The sequence below is a fragment of the Uloborus diversus genome, chromosome 10 (assembly GCF_026930045.1).
Source record: "Uloborus diversus isolate 005 chromosome 10, Udiv.v.3.1, whole genome shotgun sequence".
NCBI lineage: Eukaryota > Metazoa > Arthropoda > Arachnida > Araneae > Uloboridae > Uloborus > Uloborus diversus.
The window spans coordinates 57,923,598-57,946,211 of record NC_072740.1 but is presented as its reverse complement, the minus strand read 5'-3'; positions in this window follow the sequence as shown (position 1 = coordinate 57,946,211).

The window sequence follows — 22,614 nt, the reverse complement described above, 5'->3', positions numbered from 1 at the left end:
ATTGAGACCTAGCAATATTTGGTGCAGTATTTGTTTATTAATATTACGCTCAATTTTGAGTCAAGTGCATGTAGGGCAAACTGGGTGGGTCAAAGTGAAATAGTTCATTTCGGTTACTTATTTATTCACTTACTAAATCACTTGCACATTCATATTTTAACTAATTCATTTGCATTCCTTCACTTAATAATTCACTCATTTATTCATTCATTCACTCTTTTTCTTATTCAGTCACAATTTTGTTCCCTAAGTTATGTTTTTTCTCATACACCAATTGATTAATTAATGTATTAATTCAATCATTATTTAATTTTCTACCCATTTATTTATTAATTTTATATTTGCTAACTAATTCTATCAAAAATATTTTTAATATTCAAATATAAAAATTTTAAGAGAAAAATATGTTATTTTTCATTTTTCTCCATAGAAAAAAGTGAAAAATGTCAACTTTTTCTTCTTTTTTTAAAGGCAGAAATTCACTCCCCAAAAAAAATCAATGCAAGTTTTGGTTTAAAATACATTGTTTAATGTACTATATTTTTCAAAGAAACTTTCACTTTGTTTATTAAAAAAAACGGTAAATTATCTTAACTATTTCACTTTGCCTCACATTCGCCTATACATATAATTTGATCAATGTGGCCCGCAAGCCCTTCCACGATTGAAATTAAGCCATTTATTAAAATCAGGTTGAAGATCACTTCTTTAATGTGTAATAATGTAGACCGAGGTGTGAATGAACTTAGGCGCAAATTTCATTTTTTAACATCTATAGCATCGTTAACTAGCTGATGTGTGCATCACTTGACTTTCTTTTATTCAAATTTAATATCATTTTCTCATTATTAGCAGTTTTAATGTAATTCAATTGTTTACTCTCTATATATCACCAACAATGGCCGAATTGAAACCAGATTTTAAAAAAAAAGAAAAAGAAATCCGCCAAATTTGTCGCGAAGTTGGCGACAAAGCTTGGCGACCAAAAGACTGGTGATACATCGCCAAGTGTCCGCCAAATTATAACACCACTTGAGTTTACATCGAAATTAACAATCATTTCTCCCCAGAAAGGGGCAAAAGACCCCCTTTGAAGCATCCGAATGCAGCCAAAAAGAAAGGTGCACAACTAGACCCCACTAGGAGTCTACGTGCCAAAGTTCAAATTTATAGGACATTCCGTTCTTGAGTTATGCGACATACATACACACATAAATACGCACATACATACGTACATACAGACGTCACGAGAAAACTTGTTGTAATTAACTCGGGGATCGTCAAAATGGATATTTCGGGTGTCTGTACGTTCCTATGCACATATCCATCTGTGGTTAGGTTGAAAAAAACTCAACATTCATTTGGGGGTGAGCAAGATGGAAATTAAGGACGATTTTTGGGTGAAAATTTTTTCGCGAATACAATACTTCCTTTTTTGTAAAAGGAAGTAAAAATTGTCACATTTGGTATTTGGTACATGACGGAAAAATACTTTAGATGACAAATGTAATTATTTTACAAATTCGTAAGAACTCTTATGGTTCTGCATCAGGCTTTTTGGGGAGAGGAGGGGGTGAAATGAAAAAAAAAGTCGCAGCCCAGTAACTGGGGACCCACAACAAATACAGAAATTTCTAGTCTTTCTGAAAATGTATAGATGTAAGTTACTACTGTTAATTCATCTACGAAAAATGTTTCAAAATCTCTTTTTTTCAAAACAAATACAAGCTGTTAATTCACTGGTCGGTCCATCCATTTTGCTTTTGTCATGCAATTCGCCTTGAACAATTTTGAGCAGTTTTATTAACCTTCATTCATTTTCTTTTAATATTTTGCTTTATGCTCAGTATAAACATTAATTTATATATTAAACTAGCTGACCCAGCCACGCGTTGCTGTGGCGAAGTAGTTGGATTAAAATAAAATATTATTTTACTCAATATTTTGATAGAATCTAATCAATATTTCTTTAGTTAAGCTTAAAATACTCTAGCCAATTTTAAAACAAATGAGATTGATGATGCGAGTGTTAGGCTGAATGAAGTAGTTATTGAATATAGTAAGGACTAACTAAATTTTCAATAGTTAAAGCACTATACTTACGCTTAGGAAATTTTGCAAGTATGACTTCGAAAAAAAATAAAAACAAAATAACTTGAAAGTGATAGTAAATATCGAAACTAATTGTAAAATATCAGAACGTAGAAATTAAACATAAACCAACATTCGCTTTTAGAATGTACACTACATTTTATCCATCTCAGATTTATCTATTGTTTGTAATAAATAACTTCTTTACAAAACACATTAACTAAATAAAAAAACATATAAAAATTAAATTTTATAAATGCGTTAAATAACATTGACTTCGATATATTGTTTCTATTATTTTATGACTGATAATTATCTAAGCACTAAGATGTGCACAATATTCTTGCTTAACCTGTCTTATGCTAACACAAATAGGTATGAAAACTTCCCACTTGTGAGTAGGCGATAGATAGTTGTCCATGAGAGAAACATGTATGTTTCAAGTCCAGACCGAAAGTAGACATTGTTTTGTTTTGAGATTTATTTATGGTCTTTTCAAAAGCTAAATAAATTGGAAATTGAAGCCTTCCAAATGAGTTTGAAAATCATGACGCAATAAATGGATTACGTGGCAAACACAAAAATTTCTCCTTTAAACTTTTTCGTCAAAATTGTTGACTTTTAATGAAGAAACGTGTACCGTTGCATAATCTTGGTGATTTAAACTGTAAAAACAAATAATTGTTGAACCAATTTTCAACCGGAAATCGTCCAGTGGCACTTCTGGTATATCCAGAGAGTTTAAAAATTCAGTTGGAATGTTTGCGATTTTGTTTTCATTTACAACTGTATAGATTGGTCCAGCATCAACGATCAGCACAATCTGATTATGATTTTTTTTTCAGCTGTCAGTAATGACTCATTACTCACAATAATTTTAGCTAAGGCAGTGTCATTGCACAGTTTTTTTTTTTTTTTTTTTTTTGCAAACCAGTGTTAACTAAATCGGTGACCAATCGATCGGGTAACAGCACACTATAATGACTAAACAACAAATTTGAAACTGAAATGCATAAATCTTCAATTAACACTAATGCTTCATTACGCAACTATCTGGTCTAAAATCCAGATTTGGACATCGGTGTACTTGCTTAACATTATGGACATCTTCAAGCATAAAATTTATATACATTCCTCACAGAAATGATGCTTGTGTTGGATATTATGGCGTCAAAATTATCTTAAACAGTTGACGAATACTGTTTCTCGTTGTTTCAAACCTGCATTAAAAAATGTCAACTCCCAATGATTGTATGTGATCAATAATTACAATTCGCGACACAATTAATTACAATTAACGGTCCGTAAATATTCCTGTCTGTCCGGGACTGTTTACCGAAAACAAATGCAAATACAATATTCACTTTGTTTTGGATGCACAGTTTTGTTTTGGATGGAGTTTTGGTCCCAATGTCTTGGCTTTAAGTTTTAATCATGCCCGAGATTAACGAATGTTTTGTTCTTTGTTTACTTGACTTTCATGATTTTCTGATTTTATTCACCACTGTAAAAACAATTAAAAAACCTTCTGAAAAATAATGGGTAGCTAATACGCCCAATTATTGCCATCAACATATCTAGAATAGGAACGTTTTCTACTAAAAGTCAGTAACCTTCCTAAAATTATCCTGAATTCTTCCTGAAGAATTCAGAAACCTGTCTGATTCCAGACAACCACTTCTCTGAAGCTTTCAGAGACAACCTAAGTTCGTTTAAAAGTAATAGCTTGGCATATTTTTCGACATACCAAGAAAATACCAAAAGCATTATCGCAACCATAGCCACTGCTAAGAAAGACTTTCAAGCATGCACAAAGAATTCTACTTGCTTGTTACTTTTGGAAGTTACAGAATCCAGAGACTCTCTTGCTCCCATTGGGAGTTCCGTCAATCTAGACGGGCCACGACGACGGTAGTAAAGTCAATTCATCACTAAAATTCATTTAAACTTCCTGAAATTATTCTGGAATCTTTTTGAAGAATTCAGTAATCTCCCTGGTTAAAAACCAGTTTTTCGCTGGACCCTTCAGAGAAAACTTAGGTAAATTGAATACAATGCTTAACACCTGTCTATTTTTTCAAGAATGCTCCAAAAGTATTACTGCAAGCATGGCGAAAGGACAGACAGACTTGCAAGCAAGTACCGTGCGACTTCTGCAAAGCTACGGAATCCAGAAGCTCATTTACTCTCATTGGGAGCTTAGTCAATGTAGACTGAACGTAATAGAACTGAAGCCGATACACTTAATAAATACGCTCAGTTAATCTTTAAACTGGGAATTAAAAATATTTCTCACAACAGTGAGAAGTCTGCATTCATGACATTTGTAGCAATTCAGGAAACTTTTTGAAGCAGATACTTGATTTCCAAATAAAATTGTTGCGGACCTGTGAAATCCCAACATGTTACACTGAAATTACCAGTGACATTTCGGATTTGTTTACAGTACATGTAAAATTGCGAGGCAGCAATAATTTTATTTCTGAGATTCGGGTCAAGCACATTAGGTTTTTGACAATGTAAAAAAAAGAAAAAAAAAACGGTCATTTTTGGAGGTTCAAGTGCTCTTCGTAGAAAATATCTTCGGCAAAACATTCTCGTTGACCGTTTTCAAGATGCTGTACAGAAGGGTCTCCTTCGTATATGGGGAATCCAGATAGCTTCGTTGCTGTTTTTATGTCCACTCGTCGCTCATCATATTCTTTCGGCAATTTTCTCCGTGTCTCTTACTTAAAATACGACCTAATAAGGACCTTTAATAACGTATTTGACTAAGTATTTAATTGATTTCACGGAACTGAAAACTCGACATTTATACGAGATTCATACGTTTTTAAAAGCAGTGGTGAGTATGGATACCTGCTGCTTATCAATTTCAACTTGATATGTAGAATTTGACATTTACATTGAATAGTGTAGCCTCTATACTCCTCCTTTCTACGGCGATATTTTTGATAACCATCAATATCCGTAACAAATTATTATTTTTAAATTTTAATTAACTCAAGAATAAAATTTTTGAGGATGAATTAACTTACAGGGCCATCTAGTAAGAATTTAGAGAACCAAACACACAATACTTAATATTAATGTATAAATAAACATTTTATTTGCAATAAAAATTATAAGAACCATCCTATCTTTTAAGTTGGACCAAATTACAGATACGTATGAAATTTGATAAAAATCGGTTCAGTAATTTCGGAGTTTACCCCGAACAAACATCGTGACACGAGATTTTTATATATATAGATTGATAAACTGCGCTGTAAATTTCGATATAGATTTAGATCTTTTGATCTTTTTCGAATCTTAAGAAATTAATTTTTTGCACAGGTAAGCGTTTATTGTCCTCCCATTACGAAATATATAAATGAAAAAAAAATGGAATTAATCATTCCTTCATAACCATGTTGTCTTCATTTCAGAAACTATAAAAATCCTTCCTTGGGGTGCAAATACATGAAATTAATACGAATAAATTTCAAAAAAAAAACCGCTTGCCAGTCGGAAATCTTGTTGTATTTCATTATTTTTCAGAAAAGATCTTCCAGCAGTAAATATTATCTTGACATATGAGGCAGTGAGAAGCAAAGGGATGAAAGTGGCAAAATTAAAAATTTTTAGATAACCAGTACCAATGGTAGGTTATCTAAAAATCCCTCCTTTGTCTTGGGGCAAGAGGTTTACTAGTAGCCCTGCAGTAGGTGCTAATGCTGCCTAATGCGGTAGGCAGCATTATTTAGAAAAATAAATCAATGAAAGCCTACCTAGGACGTTATCTTTGAAGTCGTTTTACTCAAAACTTGAAAATGTCCACATAAATACCTTTGCTTCTCACAGCCTCTATGAAAAAGTTTTAAGTAGTTGAATTTTAGAAGCACAATTTAGAATGATTCTGAATCATCTTCGAACGCAAAATAGGGTGCAAAAGAAAAGAGATGATCACTTACCAGCATAACGAGCTTCCATCTCTGATTAAAAAAAAGCAGTTATATTTACTCTTAGAAAATATTCACTTTATTTATCAAATTGATTAAAAAAAACTAGATGCTTACTATAACTTATGTACCAGCTACTTCATTAGTTATACCGACAAAAGTCAGTGTACATTTTATTCTCAATAAAAAATAGAGAAAGATCTTTTTCTGTCGAAATAAAATTCTCTATTATTTGCTGCCTTTAAATTATACGTACTCCTGTGCGAATTCTATATCCAATTATATGAACTCACAATATCAGTTCACCATCTCTTCTATTTAACTAACGGGAATCCTCTCCTTTAGAATTAGTCTTCATTAGTATACACCATCAGAAGTATCCAATTAAGTTGTGAAAGCGTAGGACATTTCTATTGTCATGGAAATGACTTTCGAGGCAGTTCAAACTAAATGTACTCTATTAAAACAGAAATTAATTAAGCCTTTCTTTCCAAAGTTGAATTGGTTAAAAATTTTGTTCGAGGGAAAAAACTAGATGTAAGTTTAAACAGGGTCTCTTATTTCAAACAACTTTGACCTTACGAACTTAAAAGCTGTGTTGTTTTACAATAAGAAGCTCAGACTTAAAAAAAAAAAGAAAATCAAACTTTGTTTTTCAAAAAGCTTATCGCTCACCAGCAATAATAGTGAAAAATCTCATTTTTTTGCAATGTAATAATTATTAATTCAAAATATGAATTTAATGCTATTTGTTGCCACTATACTGGCAGAAAGCTACTTTGCATAACTGCTGCTTGGGGCCAATAAATGATATAATCAACAGAAGTAAATCATTAAGTTTTACAATATAAATGAAAAATTTTCAAACTCTCACAATGCACTGTTAATTTAGAGTATAGAAACTTACCCAAAAAAATACCATTGTAAATCTTTTTTTAAGGGCAGTTTCGTGCGCTATTATGCTGTACTCAGAAGGTTACATGATACACAAGTGAAACTAGCGCCACAGAAAGCAGATGCAGTGATATGTAAATGATTAGTTTTCAACGCATTCATGTAAAATAGGCGACAATAGCGACACGATACGTCACGAGTCCTGAGTGAAAGAATGGTGTAGTTTGCAAGTCAACAAGTGTTTTTCAGTTTGGTACTGCATGGTGTATAAATACTCAGGTGGCAGCACGTGATTTGCAGAGAGAAAAATTGATTAAAAAAAAGTCTGGTGAATTTATGTTTATCCAGTTTGAGCATACAACTTATTTATTCATTAATTTTCGAAGAGTATAACAAAACATGAAAGCTATCGCTATTGATAACGAATTAAATAATTCACTTTTTATCTGGCTTAAAGCAAATAAAGGAAGGTAATTGTATAAGATGCGTTTCACACGGAAAAAAAAATATTTGCTAAAAATAGCATTAAAATTTAAAATGTATAAACAAAGGTTTAGAAAAAGAGTGTATTCATAAAACTTTGAACTTAAATTTTGAAAACTGAGTGCCGGCATAAAACTGAATCTTGTGAGATAAAAGTAGCATGTTGCAATTTTGCTTTATTGCTTTCTGGCGAGTAGGTTTCTGGGTAAAGCATTCCTAAAAACGGGGATATTGCTTCCTTTTTTTTTTTAAATAAAAATATTTAAAACACAAAATGCTTACTTTTACATTAATTTTTTATAATTCCGTTGCTTAAAGAATCCATTATATCGCTTCTCAACATTTTTCTTCAGTTTTTATTTAACTAAAAAATTTCATATTTGAATCTATTCTATGTAACCGTTTACCGTAATACGGACAAAAAAAGTAAAAGTTGCAAAAAGGCAGTCATTTTGAAAATTGAATTCTCCTTACCATTTGGTCGTATTGATGCTCCAGCTCCATTAAGTTAAAAGAAAACCGGTGAACACTGTTAAAAGAAGAAAATGTTTTCCATTTAGCTATGTTATTTCCATTTGTTCTCTATTGACTGAAAACACTTTTGAGCGATCCAGTATCCCATTCCATAAGAGATTTTTGCTCCAAACGGCACAAATATATTTTTGATCTGATTCAGAATCATTACTGTAGTTTTGTTACAGAGATCTCTAGTATATGTTTCACAAAAAAAAATTGTCTTTAAAATGGAAATTCACATGGGAAATAATAGAAAGCAAATGCTGAAAAAATTAAAAACCAAACAAATACAATAGATAAATGCTTAGAAAAATGAGTTCAAGGAATCAGATTAAATTTTAAGACCGGAATTCAAAGAACATTGGAAAACTTTACCTTTTTTTATCGTCTTCAACAAAATGCAGTTACGTGATATCTAATGGCATTTTTAATGAAGAAGCAAGGAAATATTATCATCAAAATATACTGAACGTTTCGCGCTTAAAACCTTAAGTATCTATACAAATAAATAGCAATCCCAGATAATATTACAAAAGATTTCATTTTCCTTAAACAAATACAAAAAGCTTAGAAAGAATGCAGGAAATAACTCCCGTTTTAATTTAATTCAAAGGGTGATATTAAAGTGGAAGAGTATCTTCTGTACTATTCAGAAAATATAAAAGGACGTTAGAAGGAAGAAATATAGAAGAGGAAAATTGTGTTTTGTACTATTTGGAAAATATAATAGGACGTTTGAAGAACTAAGAAATTACGCGTAATAATATTTTTAAAGCATTTGTACAATCATAATTGGTGTTTACAAAAAGAAAAGTAGCATTATCATTTTAAACAGATCAAAATATCATGTTCATTGACATAGATTTTTCAAATATCAATTACTTTTCAACAATCGTGTCTTTTGTTATGTTATTTAAACACATCTCTCATCGTATTTCATTCTTGAAATTATTATTCATTGAACTCTATTTAAGAGTACTAGGTTTTAATAGCACTATTATTTTTGGTTACGTAAAATACAAGGGAAGGGAAGATCCTCTCAATTATATTTAATATAAGCTGGAGAAACACAAATTACTTGCACAAATATTATTCAATGGTGTGTTTGGTTAACACTAGATGTAACTGGAATTTGAAAAAAAAAATGAAATTACTCTTGAAATAATTCAGTGATTAGTAACTCTTAATTTAGTGTCCATCATTTTATATGTACCATTGAAATGATAAAAACAGCATATGCTGCGCGTCTCTATCCATTTAAGTTAGAATCTATGTTGTATCGAAAAAAAATAATTTCTAATACATAGAGTGAGGTGGAGCGAAGTGAAATAGTTAAGACAACTTACTTTATACAAAATAAACAAATCAGAAATTCGTTTTACAAATTGCAGTACATAAAGAAAGAGCACTTTAGTTTATAATGAAATTTGTTTGAATTATTGTTTTTAAGTATTCGCAAAGAAAATGATTGATTTAAAACCTGTTATTCTAGCAATCGCACCTAAAGAGAAAGTTCAAGCAAAACAAAAAGCAAGAGAACGCAAGAAACAAATTGAAGAAAAGACAAAATTTAAACTGTACGAAAATGTCAAAAAGTGAAAAAAAAAAAAAAAATACACCACGTTATTTAAAAAAATGAAGAAAAAAGATTCGGATAGCTCTAAAGATGATAAAAATGGATTATGTCTAGTTTGCTCGGAGCAGTACAAATTTCTAGACCAGCAGAAGACTGGGTACAATGCATGACACTTAAAAACTGGTCTCACGTCAAATGTACCAAAAAATGAAACCTTATTTTATTTGCATTAACAGCACATCGGATGTTGAAACAAGCAATGATAATGAGTGATTATAAAAATAGGCAGGCCTGTAGGATATGGGCCTATACATTGTACCGAGTCAAAGATTAATATAGCCAAAAATTAATGCTGGTCTACGTTTTATCTTTTTTGATTAACGCAGTTTTTTAATGTGCCTCTAAAAAAGAATCCACTAGCGTTAATAATTTAACTATTTTCTTTTTATTTCGTTTAAAGTGTTATTGAAAACATGAAGGTGCTCTTTTTTGACTTCAGAACCTTATAAATCAATAATTATTTCATTCTTAACTTAAAGTATCCCACTTTATAGCATTTCTTACATAATTTGTACATGTTACACCTCATTTGTACGCGTTCTTTGGGTGCCACAATGTGCCTCAAGCATGTCACTACTAGCCCAGCTACGGGGCAAAATGAGACAAACTTGGAGGCTACGCAATTTCCATTTTACGTGATGAAACACGTTTAAAATATTGATAATTGTTTAAAAAATATACTGCTCAAGGTTTACTCTAATGATATGATGCATTAAATGTTTCACATCAGTTCAAATTTTACGGTAATATCAAAAATGATAAAAATGTCACTACTACCCCCGTTCTCCTCTATCATAAAAAAAAAATGGTAAAATTTCACTTCAACCCATGCGTGGGGCAAATTGAACATAAATAAAATGTTTTTTCAATGAAATAGTTTCTATTTAATTATTAAAGATATCTTTCATCGAATAAACGAATAAATAATCCAATGAATGAATGAATAAATAATGTAATATTATAAACAAATAAATAAAGATAATAATTAGTGAATAAATGAATACGTAAGTGATTTCATAAATAGATGGATACGTAAACGGAATGACGACTAATTTAACTTTGCCCCGCGTGCACGGGGCAAACACGTTGTATTAAACCATTTAAAATAAAAACATACCTAATATTAACTAAATGAATACTGCAGTGGATATCGGTAGAACTAAACTGATACTTAAATTGTTAATTACAGAAACTTTAGGATTTTGTAATATTAAAATTTATTTTTGATAAATCACAAAATATTACTACAGGTGCTTCAATATTGGAAAATAATTTGCATTATTATTTTTCTTGATATTCTGAGCTATACATCAACTATATGTTTACGAATATAGTTAAAATATTATTGGATATGTAGCGCTGGAAGCTGTGAAGATATTAAACCATTTCACTTTGCCTCGCTATTTCATTTTACTTCACATTCCCCTACTTTAAATTATGAACTTCAATTCATTCTGAATTTACTGAATTTAATGATTACATACAGCAAATCACTACTAATTTGATTTGTACGCCTTATGCATACGTAAAATTAGAATTATCACTTCTTTTTCGGAGATTGTTTTCTAATCACAATGAAAAACGTTCAAACAAAGTCAGAGCCATTGAACAAGAATAATTAACTAATAATAAAGATGATAAATAACTTAAATCGTTCAAACAAATCAGCAGGTTGCAGCCAATAACAAAATACTGTAAGCTACAAATTTTTAATTATAAATAAATAAATAAATTGTTAACTCATGTTTATGGAAGTCAGGATGCATATGCCATAAACGAAAATCTATATAAACTGCTTTAAGGAATTAACCAAGAGGTCGATCAATTCTAATCCTTCCTTAGTCTCACTGCTATAGAGAAATTTTTGTCTCTCTTCTTTTTTTTTAATTTGAGAATTTCGGTTTCCCTTTAAAATGATGTCTACTGTTGATTATTTTCATGGTTCGTGCATTGATGACAACTGTCGCCCGTCGACAACTAAGCTACAAACAACGAATTGTTGCAAATGAACCAAATACCGAGACATTTAGTTGGGTAATGTGAGAACTTTATTTTCTTCATTATTCTTTCCGTAAAAGCTGCATACATACAATAACAACTTCCTCTAAATAATTCATACGGCGAAGAGAAATTATCGTGGAGAAAGATCGCGATACATTTGATTCTGGTAGAAATGCAAGTAAAGAACGCTCAGAGAATACTCATGTACCTTTGAACAAACCAGGTATTACGGTAATTTACTACGTTATTAAAAATCAAAATGGGTGCTCTCAAACAGCAACGCAGTGGGTTAGACCCAAGAAACTTCCATAAATAAATCAAGTTCTTGGCTGCTACCAGTAAAAAATATCACCGGTGGCGACACCTAGTGTCACGCTATAGAAACTTAGGGGGACATAGTTGGGCACGAGAACAAAAAAGGCTACCTTACCCTAAGGGGATTAAAACTCGGATAAAAGGCAAAAGTGGTTTAAGTCTTTACTGTGCCTTCAATGCGCAGATTTGAAGATTCTATAATTTCATTCATTTATTCCAACTTTTATTTGATTTTCGCTCATTTAATGTTAATGATTGCAAATATTCTATTGTAACTATCCTATTGTATCAGTTAATTTAAAATATTGTTCGCTTTCTGCTGGAAATATGCAAAGTGAAAAAAAAAATATTTATCTCCTCAGAAAAATGTTACTAACTAGTTTGTATTTTTTCCGTATTCTTTAAGGAATCCTGCACAGAAAAATAGTTTTTTTTTTCTAAGTTTTAAAAAGTGTGGATAAAAAGCTTAAATCTGTTATGATTTTTTTTTTTTTTTGCTTTGTGCAAACTATTATTTGTTCCCAAACATTTAGCCGTTTCTCTTTCCTTGCCTTTCAATTATGAATATAGCTTTTGTCTTATTCAGATGCGGGACGACTGCTAAATGGTAGGGGAGGGTGGTCCAAAGCGGGTAGACCTTCGTATGCCTCCCATTGTGTGTAAGCGGCGATGCATACTTATGTTGTGTTTACATGAACACCCGCGAGTTTTAATCAGTCCCAGCGATGCAATAGTGAAGCGGCATAGCGCAACTAGGCTTAAAATTTTAAAAAATGATACATTTCTAAAAAGAAATGAAGTTTTATAATCTGTGATTAGTCGACGATCAGCCTTTTTTTTTTTATTGTCAATAATATTACGTTATTCTGACACCATCCACTTACAAACTACGATAGTCATTTCGTTTGTTTCTATTTTAAATTTAAGGTTATAATTATTGGAATAAAAAACGTGCCTTCGGGCAAAGCAGGTATGGGATTTAATCATATATTTATTCATAATTTCTTGTTTCGTGTGCTGACTTAGATTTTATATTTCACTAGGATAAGTTTAACTTTAAAAATTTATTTTTAGGATGGCAATTAATTAGTCGATTTATTTAATCAGTTATTTCTTAATGTTGCATAAACAAATGTGCTGAGTTTAAATTGGATAAGTACAACTTTTTTATATATACATATTTTTTATAATAGCAGGTAGCTATTCAATTATTTAAATCATTTATAACTTCATAACTGATTGGCAAAGGTACCAAATCACAATTAGTTAAGCTTACCCGCTTTGGGCTCCCTTGTAGGGCAAAGCGGGTTTTTCAAATGTTTGTTAAGTTTGATAATAAACAAATATTGGGTTTGAAATAATACAAAAATTACATCTTACTTTGAAGTTCAAGAACCCAGCTAAGAAATAAAATCAAAATTGTTGCGATAAAAATTCAAAAACTACAATTTTCGAGCTTTCTTCGAAAACCTACCTACTTTGGGCCACTCTCCCCAACCCCGTTTGATGTAGGTATCTATAGGCATGCTTATGGCTGCTGCGAAACTATGCATACATAACTCATATTCACTAAATCTTCCCTTTAATTTAGGTATTTCCACGATTTAAGTGATTTTATTAAAGTTGTGCTCGACACATTTTTTGACACCGTGTGCTTGTAACATGCTTTCCTTTCAAAAACTTTTTTTTCTTCTAAACTTTTCCGCAAAAAAAAAGGAGTAATATTTACTCCGTTTCTGCCCTATTTCAGGAAAAAATAAGTACAAAAGTTCACATACAGATACATGAAAAAAGCTGAATCACAAAGAAGTTTATATTCTTAAATGTTTTTTTATAACATACGGAATGGAATCCATTCTTTATGTCTGCTTTTCTTTGGCGAAGATCATCAATATAATCAAAAACTGTAGCATAAGGCTTCTGGCACACAACCAGACTTTCCCTATCATGATTCTACTCTCGTAAGATTTGCCCCTTCCTTCTCTACTTGATGGATTACCTCTTTTTCTTGCTAACCTTTTCCCGTCTTCCTTGGAAGAAGACCTATCCGCAGCTTGTCTCACTTCCATGCATTAACCATAGACCTTTTTGGCTGCTGATTTCTTTTCTTGAAGTCATTAATTGCATTACGTCAGACTTCACGAAAAAAAAAAACAGGGATCCACTTACAAAAACGTGAAAATTTGAGCTGAGAGCAAACTTTTGCTACTACATTTTAATCAAACTGGGTTTTCTTAAAAATAAATGAGCTACTTAGTAACTGATTTCAAGACAAATTCCACTGCAGCATTAAACGAGTTGAGAATTTAAATCTGAGTGCCATTGTCTGGTAATCAAAAATGTGCCATAAAAAGCCCTAGTAGAAAATAGCTTTTTAACTTCGTCTTGAAAAAGGAAAGAGCACTAAATCATTTTTTATACGTTTAATGCAACAACGTAACTGTAAATGCAGATTGTATTTTATTTTTTGTTTATTGTAATGATATGGTCTTGTATTGTTTTAGATACAAAACTTACTATAAAATTTATTTCTTATTATTTGATTTAAAATATACCAAACATACGATGTGTGGTTAGATTTCATTTTTACAGGCTTAGCGCGGTGATGAAAATTATCCATTTCGGTGTGAACTCTGACATAAATACTGTAAATGCGTCAATAAAGGTAGGCAATTGCACCAGCTCACGGAGGAGTATCTAATCAGAATTATTTTATGTTGTTTATATATTGGAAATTCCACCACGAAGATTGCATTAGGTATTTCTAAGAGAACAAAAAACAAGGTATTTGTTTCAAATAAAATTGATGTTAAAAACCGGATTCATCATTTTCATCATCGACTTCTTCATTGATGCTTTCAACTCATACATATTGCATTTCAGATAACAGAAGACGTATGGTTTCAGGAAAAAAAAGAACAGTTTGCTTCTTTTACATGACTATGGCCTGCTTCAACTAATTGGTTGAAAAAAAAAACGAAATTCTGTTTAATACATTTCTGTTGGAGACAGCCCGTAAAAATATAAGCGAAAAGTTTTACCTATAACAACTAAAACGTTTATTCCGAGCTTCGGCTACTTCCTCTGAAGCCTGTTCTATTGGCAGTGTTAAAAGTGGTATAACAACAACACCGTGTATTAAAATTTGTGTACAGTGGATACCACCCATGTTGCTGCGAATAAAGTTTAGCTTATTCTTATGTGTGAACGGCAAATTTCTCCGCATGAATCACGTGGATATCTTTCAAGGATCGCTTTGAACCTATGTATCAAGATTTTATTAATTGCTCTAATTAAGAAGCTGAACCAGAAACAGCGAACAATCCTCCAGACATATTGCCGTCACCGGCGTTTCCCCAACACGGCCCCCACATGGGGTACATAAGCAATGAGGCTGTCGTGAAAAAAGGACCAGGTAATGAAAATAAAGTGTGATTAAAACTTAATTTAATATGAAAATTTTACAAAACTTGACAAAGTTTGAAAAGGGTATGCGACATATTCTGGTAAGGAGGCCCTCTAATTAAATGTAGGGGGCCATAGTTCCTAAACCTGCTGTTGGGAAGAAAATAACTTACCCAAAAATAAACAACACAATATACCCAACACCTCAAATGACGTGTGTTTTGTATTCCATTTTTGTTTGCTGAATAAATACTTTTTCTAAAGTTTAAGACTCTAGTTGTTCTTAAAGTTAGAACTTAAATTATTTTTGGTGCATCGGCAACTTCCACACGCCGATTCATTTTACCAGCATAGTTTCTTAAAATATAAATAGCCGTTAGCCAATGACACTGTGTTAGATGAAACATCAAATAAAAAGAGTATATCGTCGCCTCAGAGCATCACTAAGACATCTAATCCCAGGAATAACAGTATGATATCTTACTGTTGTTTTGAGGCGACGATATATCCTAAACTAATAATAAGAAACTACGAAATGATTAGTTTTTTAATTCACTTCTCCTTTGATTTTTTTTTAAACCGAATGCGAGAAATCTAACGATGTTAGAAAAAATCAACAAAGCAAAAAAAAAAAAAAAAAAAACTGCAAAATGATCCTCTTCACCAAATAAATCAAATAAATGGTCATATTTTATTTTGTCCCAACGTACTAATGCCCTTATATTATTCCTTCGCATTCACGATTTATAATATTTATGGATTAACTACTAGACCAATAAATCTTACATAAATCGAAAATGAGAGCCAATTCCCTTTAAGAGAAAGACGTTTCACGCACAAAATTACAAAACTAACTGAACATGGAAAACATTTGTGGAACACAGAATTCGCTGTCGAAACGATCTTTCTTCCAGGATAATGAAAATAACAGCCACAAAAGCTTTGTCAAATCCATAAGTCACCGGCTGAAATGATTATACTGTCCTAGAAAAGATCATTTTTCAAGGATGGAATTATCGATGAAATGTTCCTCACGTGTACTGCACAAAACAAACAATTTCCAGTCTTATTTGCTCTTTTTTTATGCTTCGATTTCAAAGCTACATTTCTCTAGTTGCGTTTCTAAGAACATAAATTGATTCTGAGATGGAAAAAAAAAGCGAAGAAAATGAGAAAAGTTTGAAATGAGAATATTTCTATTTATTAATTTAAGCATTTGAAATGAACCAGTGATTTTTTTTCTCTTGTAATTAATAATGTCAGCATATATTTTTATGTACAATAAAAAACAATAAGGTATGAGTTTTTTGACTCCTTGTAATAGACAACTCTAACTCAAAAAAAAAAGAAAAAGAGAGAAAATAAAGTACGTAGATGACTTTAAAATGTATAATATTTGTTGAAGCAATCGACAAAGACACACAGGAAAATGGAAAAAATTGCTGTAAATTAGTTGTAAGGCAAGTGAATGTTCAAGTGAGTATAATTATCTGCAGTTTTTGAATTTTGAATGTTTAAAAATCAAAATAGTAAGATATACGATTTATAAAAAAAATCTACTCCCCAAGAAGAAAATGTCAGAATTTAACAAAATTTTGCACACTTAAGGACAACACACAGAAGGTGATCACAAAATGAATGCAAAATTATCATTTTTTGTATGAAAAATCCCAAATGAATGAAGGTTTTAGTACTTTGTTGAACCCTTTCTAGCGTGGCTACACGAGATGATACTGGCGAACTATAAGGTAGATTGGGGAACGTTTACGCAGCGCCCTTTTTTCAAAACGAGTTATAACTGGAGAGCCAACAGTCATACCAGATTGATGCTGCTCCCTAGCAAATTTTCTCACAAATTTTTGAGCATCAGTCAAGCTTCGGTTTAGCATGCGGATAGGAAAATCTGTTTTCTACCAAGTCGAGTAAATTTTGAGTTGAACGTTTTGAAGCTTATTGTGAATAAATAATACACAGTTAAGAACAAATAAATATATAAAAATTAGCAAAATTTTATCCTTTTTTGAGAATTGTATCTGTACGGACAGAAAATTTATTAAATTTTTTTGCTCGTTAAAAATAAATTCAAACTTGCCAACTTGGTACGATTACGCATTTTCATCGGAGCACATTTACACGCATTCTTACTGTGTCTTACTACTCTGTCTTACTTCTAAACGGACCCCGGACGCTTTTTTCGCTCTGTACTGTTTCAAACCTTTAGTATTTTCAAGTTATTTAATTTGAAAATCCCCATTCAATTTGAATTAAGGAACAGATTCTTATCTTAAAGCTTACGATTATATAATGTTGTCTTCATTCCTGTTCAGCTTTAACTTTATACACTTTTCAGCCTGTAATACATTTTCTTTATTTTATAGATGGTAAGACATAACGTTCAAATCATTAACATAATCACGTTAGGTGTCAAAATAATGAAGAGGCTTATCGATAATCCAAGTATTTCTCCTAAAAGACCTTCCACATCGTCACATATGGACTACCCCAACCGAGACCATTTGAAAAAATAAGACCAAAGCTTAGGAACCAGGAAAGGATAAAAAAAAGAGGATGCTCACAATTCCAGCAGATACTCCGATTAAAGAAGCCCGCAGACAACAGCAGTTAGAAGCTACAAAGAAAAAAACATAATGGGCAGAACAAAGCAAAAAGGAGAAATCACTTTAAAATTTACAAGTTTCTATTGAAGCAGAAATAGAAGACATCAAAGAAAACAGTATAAAACCAAAATCTGCGACAGGGAAAAAGTTAGTACACTCTGTAAAAGGAAATAAGTAAACGATCGTGATGACGAAGTAGAAAATTGTGCTTGCCTTTACTGTTAAAAAGCAACAACCAATCGGAAAAAGGACAAGACAGGGTTCAATGTCTTAGATGTCAAAACGCAGTCCCATGACAAGTATGCCAAAATAAATACTTTATTTTTGTTGGTAAAATCTCACAGTGATGAAGAAGATGACTGAATAATTTTTGTTTTTAATTAGCAGTAAGTCCTTTGATTTTAGTTTAGCGTATAAAATGTTCTTTAATTAATTATTTGTGATTTTCATATTTTTAAAGTGTTTTTAGAGAAATAAAACATTTAAATTTGGTTAAATATCTATTTCAATTACTCCTTGTTGTCATTTTTTATATGTGTAAACGTGCCCCATTCAATGCTGGGCAAGTTTACGCAACCGACTTAGACTCAAAAAACATTTTTTACGGGTAAATACACAAGCTGAGCAACAACTGAATATACAAATTTTACGTCATTAACTGCTTCATAAAACCACAATGTTTAAAATTTCCTAGGTTAAAACATAAAAATTAGAAAATTCATTGAAAAAAATCCGCGTAAACGTGTCCCGGTCTACTCTACCGCATAAAAGTCTCGTACAATGTCCTACGTCATCTCATTACACAGTTACAATAAACGTGCCGCTGATTCGATTAAAATCGTAGGCAGTCCAATTTAGCATCCCAAGTGATAGCAGATATGCTTGATCAGTGACGAATCAGGGGATCGAGCAGGCCAGAGAAAGTTATAATAAAGTGTAGGAAAAACCTGTGACACCGTTGCAGTGCATGACCGATCGTTGTCGTATAGAAAAATGACTCCATAGAGTCCTGTCATGAGGACCAACACATGTGACTGAAGTATATGATGAACTTACTGCAAGGCTGTCAAGCTGTTGCAGATCAATATTAACACTAGAAAGATTGAATTTTCTCTAAGCCTTCAAAAACTCCAGACACAAATGTGACCCTTACCAATTTTTGGGGTGAACTCTTTCAAAAATTCTTCTTGGGTGAGTCCACCTGTCGTACCTTCTTTCATGACTAAAAAAAAAACTTAGTTCGTAATAATTTCTAGTTTCTTTGTCTTTACTTGCCAAATGGTAGAATTCGTTAATTTTTCCAAGAGTAATGGCTGCCGTTCGGCTGGTAAGCAATCGGTACTATTTATAGCACTTGGATATCTTACCGCCTGCATAAAGAGGAAGTTACTGGTTAATCCAGAGTAAATAGCACTTTTTTGTGCTACTATGAGGCAAATGATTAAATGAATAAACAAACAGTCAATTAATGTCATATAATGAAAAGTCAGACACTTCCATTCAACTCCGTTAAATATTATTGGAGTTCTTGAAAAACAAGCTATGCGAAGGGCCACAATGGCCCCTCCGTCTTTCTAGCGTTAAAGGGGACCATGTACCGTACGCGATGATACCCCACAACATCACCAAAGCTGTGAGTTACGGTGTGCTATTGAAAGGCTAAGGCGTTTGCCGCGGCGAGGCCACCTATTGAGGCGTTTACCAAAGGGTCTCCACATTCGTACACGAGTGTCTTCACTGCCCAAATTGAATCTGAATTCGTAGCTGAAGACGATCTAGTTCCATTCGGTTGCGATCCATTCTCGTTGAACACGACATTACTCCAAATGGAGCCGACAGTGTGAAATATCTAATCCTGCCTTTGTTTTCAGGGTCATACCGCATCTACAGTTGAGTTAAGTTATGAGGTGTCACTGCTTACGATAAACGGTCATCTCTAATGTTGATAAATAACACCACGAAAGCCCTGTGGTACTTTCCCGACATGCCTCACTCACATGTGTTGGCCTAATGGCAGAGTTTCCAGGAGCCGTTTTTCAATAGGACAACAATCGATCACAGATCCAAACGGTAGTCACAGAACGTCCTTTACCAGATTAACAACTTCTCTGGCCTGCTTGATTCTCTGATTTTCAACAGATCGAATACATCTTGGATCACCTGGGATGGTAAGTTGAACAGCCTACAAGTTTTATCGAATGAGAGGCGCGTTTAAAATAACTGCGCAATGAGCTGACTTACAACATCATACAAGGTTTTCATACCTCTTAGCTTGCCTGTATCGCCTCGTGTATTAACGCTAGAGGTGACAAAACAAGGAACTAAAATCTCCATTTATTTAAGGATTTCCTCATAAATGATCATTTTGCTTTCATTTTGTAACCACGTTTTTATATCGATGTTTTCCTTACATGTGTAAAATTTCGTATCGTATAACAACTCTTTCTAAGCACTTTTTTTTAAATTGAGTGTATTTAAATTTTTATCATTGTTTAACATTTCCTCATAGTGTTTTCGTAAATGACATTTCGTAACAGATAAGAATTAGTAAGATTATAATAGAGAGAAAATATAGGAATAGAACAGTAATCGATGAGATATAATCCCGAAGAAGAAGCATTTAAATAATTTAGGCTTCAATGATTAACAATGTATTTCTTTTAATTTAGCATATGTTATTTAAGTATTTTCAACTTGTTGCTTTGCGGGAAGACAAAACTATGAATATGTGTCGTAAGAGTGCATTAACTATTTTCAGTTGTGAAATAAATCTAAGGAACTTTTACTTGTCAAAAACTCGAAAAAAGATACATTTTTAAAATTACTCTAAATGAATAATTTTCCCTAAAAATGCTTAGTAATAAATAGAAAAACAGCATCCTTTTTAAATTTACGGAACGCAGTCGAAAATATTTGCCTTCATTTTTTTAAGTAAATTACATGAAAATAACGGTATAGTAAATCACAGCGTTACGAGAAGTCGTAACAGCTATTCATAGTTTTTTTCAATGGAGTCTTTACTACTTCTGAGAAATGTTGCACATCTCTTTTAAAAGAAGCACTAACAAATCAACAGTAGTAATAAAGCTACTATTACAATACATTTATTTGATTGGTTTTTAAATTATCAATTCATAGTTTTGGTTTTTTTAATACAAATGATTAAGAGTATTATGAAATATTTCCGTAACCATTAAATTTTACATTAAAAAAATCTAATATGGAATGATAAAATATCTGAATCATATACTGGCTCTCTGTTTAACGACGCTCTATCTAACGACAATTTTTCACGGTCCCAAGCAATTCACTGTAGTTTTAGAAAAATTCTGTTTAAGGACTCATTCTATTTATGGTCGATTTTTTTGATCCGTGAAAGTCGTTAAATGTAGAATCAACTAAGCATACTTTTCCATTTAATTGTCTTCATTTTCTTGACAATAGAGAAGCCTTTGAAAAAACTTGCCTATCTTTCAAATTTTAGAGATAAAACATTTTTACACTTGAAGTACTACACTTGTTTTATTTATACAAAAGCAATATACAGGCGTCCCACGTATAATACGGTACTTCTACTACACGGTTTCGATATTACACAGTACCAAATTTGCAATTATTATAACATGGTTTTGATATAACTCAAATGCTATATTTATAAAATATGGAATTTCATTTTCATTTAATACATTCTGTTAATGGTTCTCTAATAAGTTTTTACTTTGTTTTCATGAAACTTGGTTTCGATGTAACACGATACACATTCCTTGATTTACACTATTTCTTAGTCTCGTATAACACGGTTTCGATATAACACAGAACACGGTTTCGATACAACACGGTACATCTTATAACCTGATTTTTCTCATGCACCTACATAATTAGTATCAAAAATAAATAAAAATGTTTTTTTTTAAGTCTCGTATAACATGGCTTCGATACTACATGGAACAAATTAACCGTGTTATACGAGGGACACCTGTATCATCAAATTTTTGTTTTTATCATTTTTCCTACATTTTTCTTTTTATAAAAAACTAAATACGTATTTTTCTCTTAGTTAAAGTTTTTAAATTATGAATGCTTGACATAAATCCTGAAAAAAAGGCTGTTATTGTCATGTTTCCCTCAGATAAAAACTATCACGCTCATAAAATTTTTACTTTTTAAATAACGTTTTCCACACAACTTAAAGCTTATGTCCTCGAATTGAAGAAAAACATCTCCCGGCTATTTAATAAAAAGAATATTGTTTCGTAAGAAGAAATTATATTTAATGCTTTCTTACAAATTTCCATATAAAAATATGTCTTTCTCAAGCAGTTCGTGCGACTGCAAATTCTTTAAATTCAAAGCTATTTTGAGTAAATATTTTTCGAGTTTAATCAAAGCTGCTTCCCCCCCCCCTCATCTTGTGTATTTCTTGTTTTTGATTATATTCTCCAAGATTACTTCTCAGAACTGAAAATGCTTAATGAAGAATAAAGCCTCCAAGCAAATTACAAGCGAGTGTGGAATTTTAGATTGGACCTTTTTTCACGTTCATAGTTACGTCGGTTCTTTGTTTCTCGAGGAATTTTATACCTTTCATTCTGGTTTAGGGATAGAATTTCCTTCTTTGAAGCAGAAACACTTGGTAGCAAAATACATAAAAAATTGAATTAATAAATAAGTTTGAAATTAAAAACTGAACTTAAAATAGTTTTCAATGTAAGCA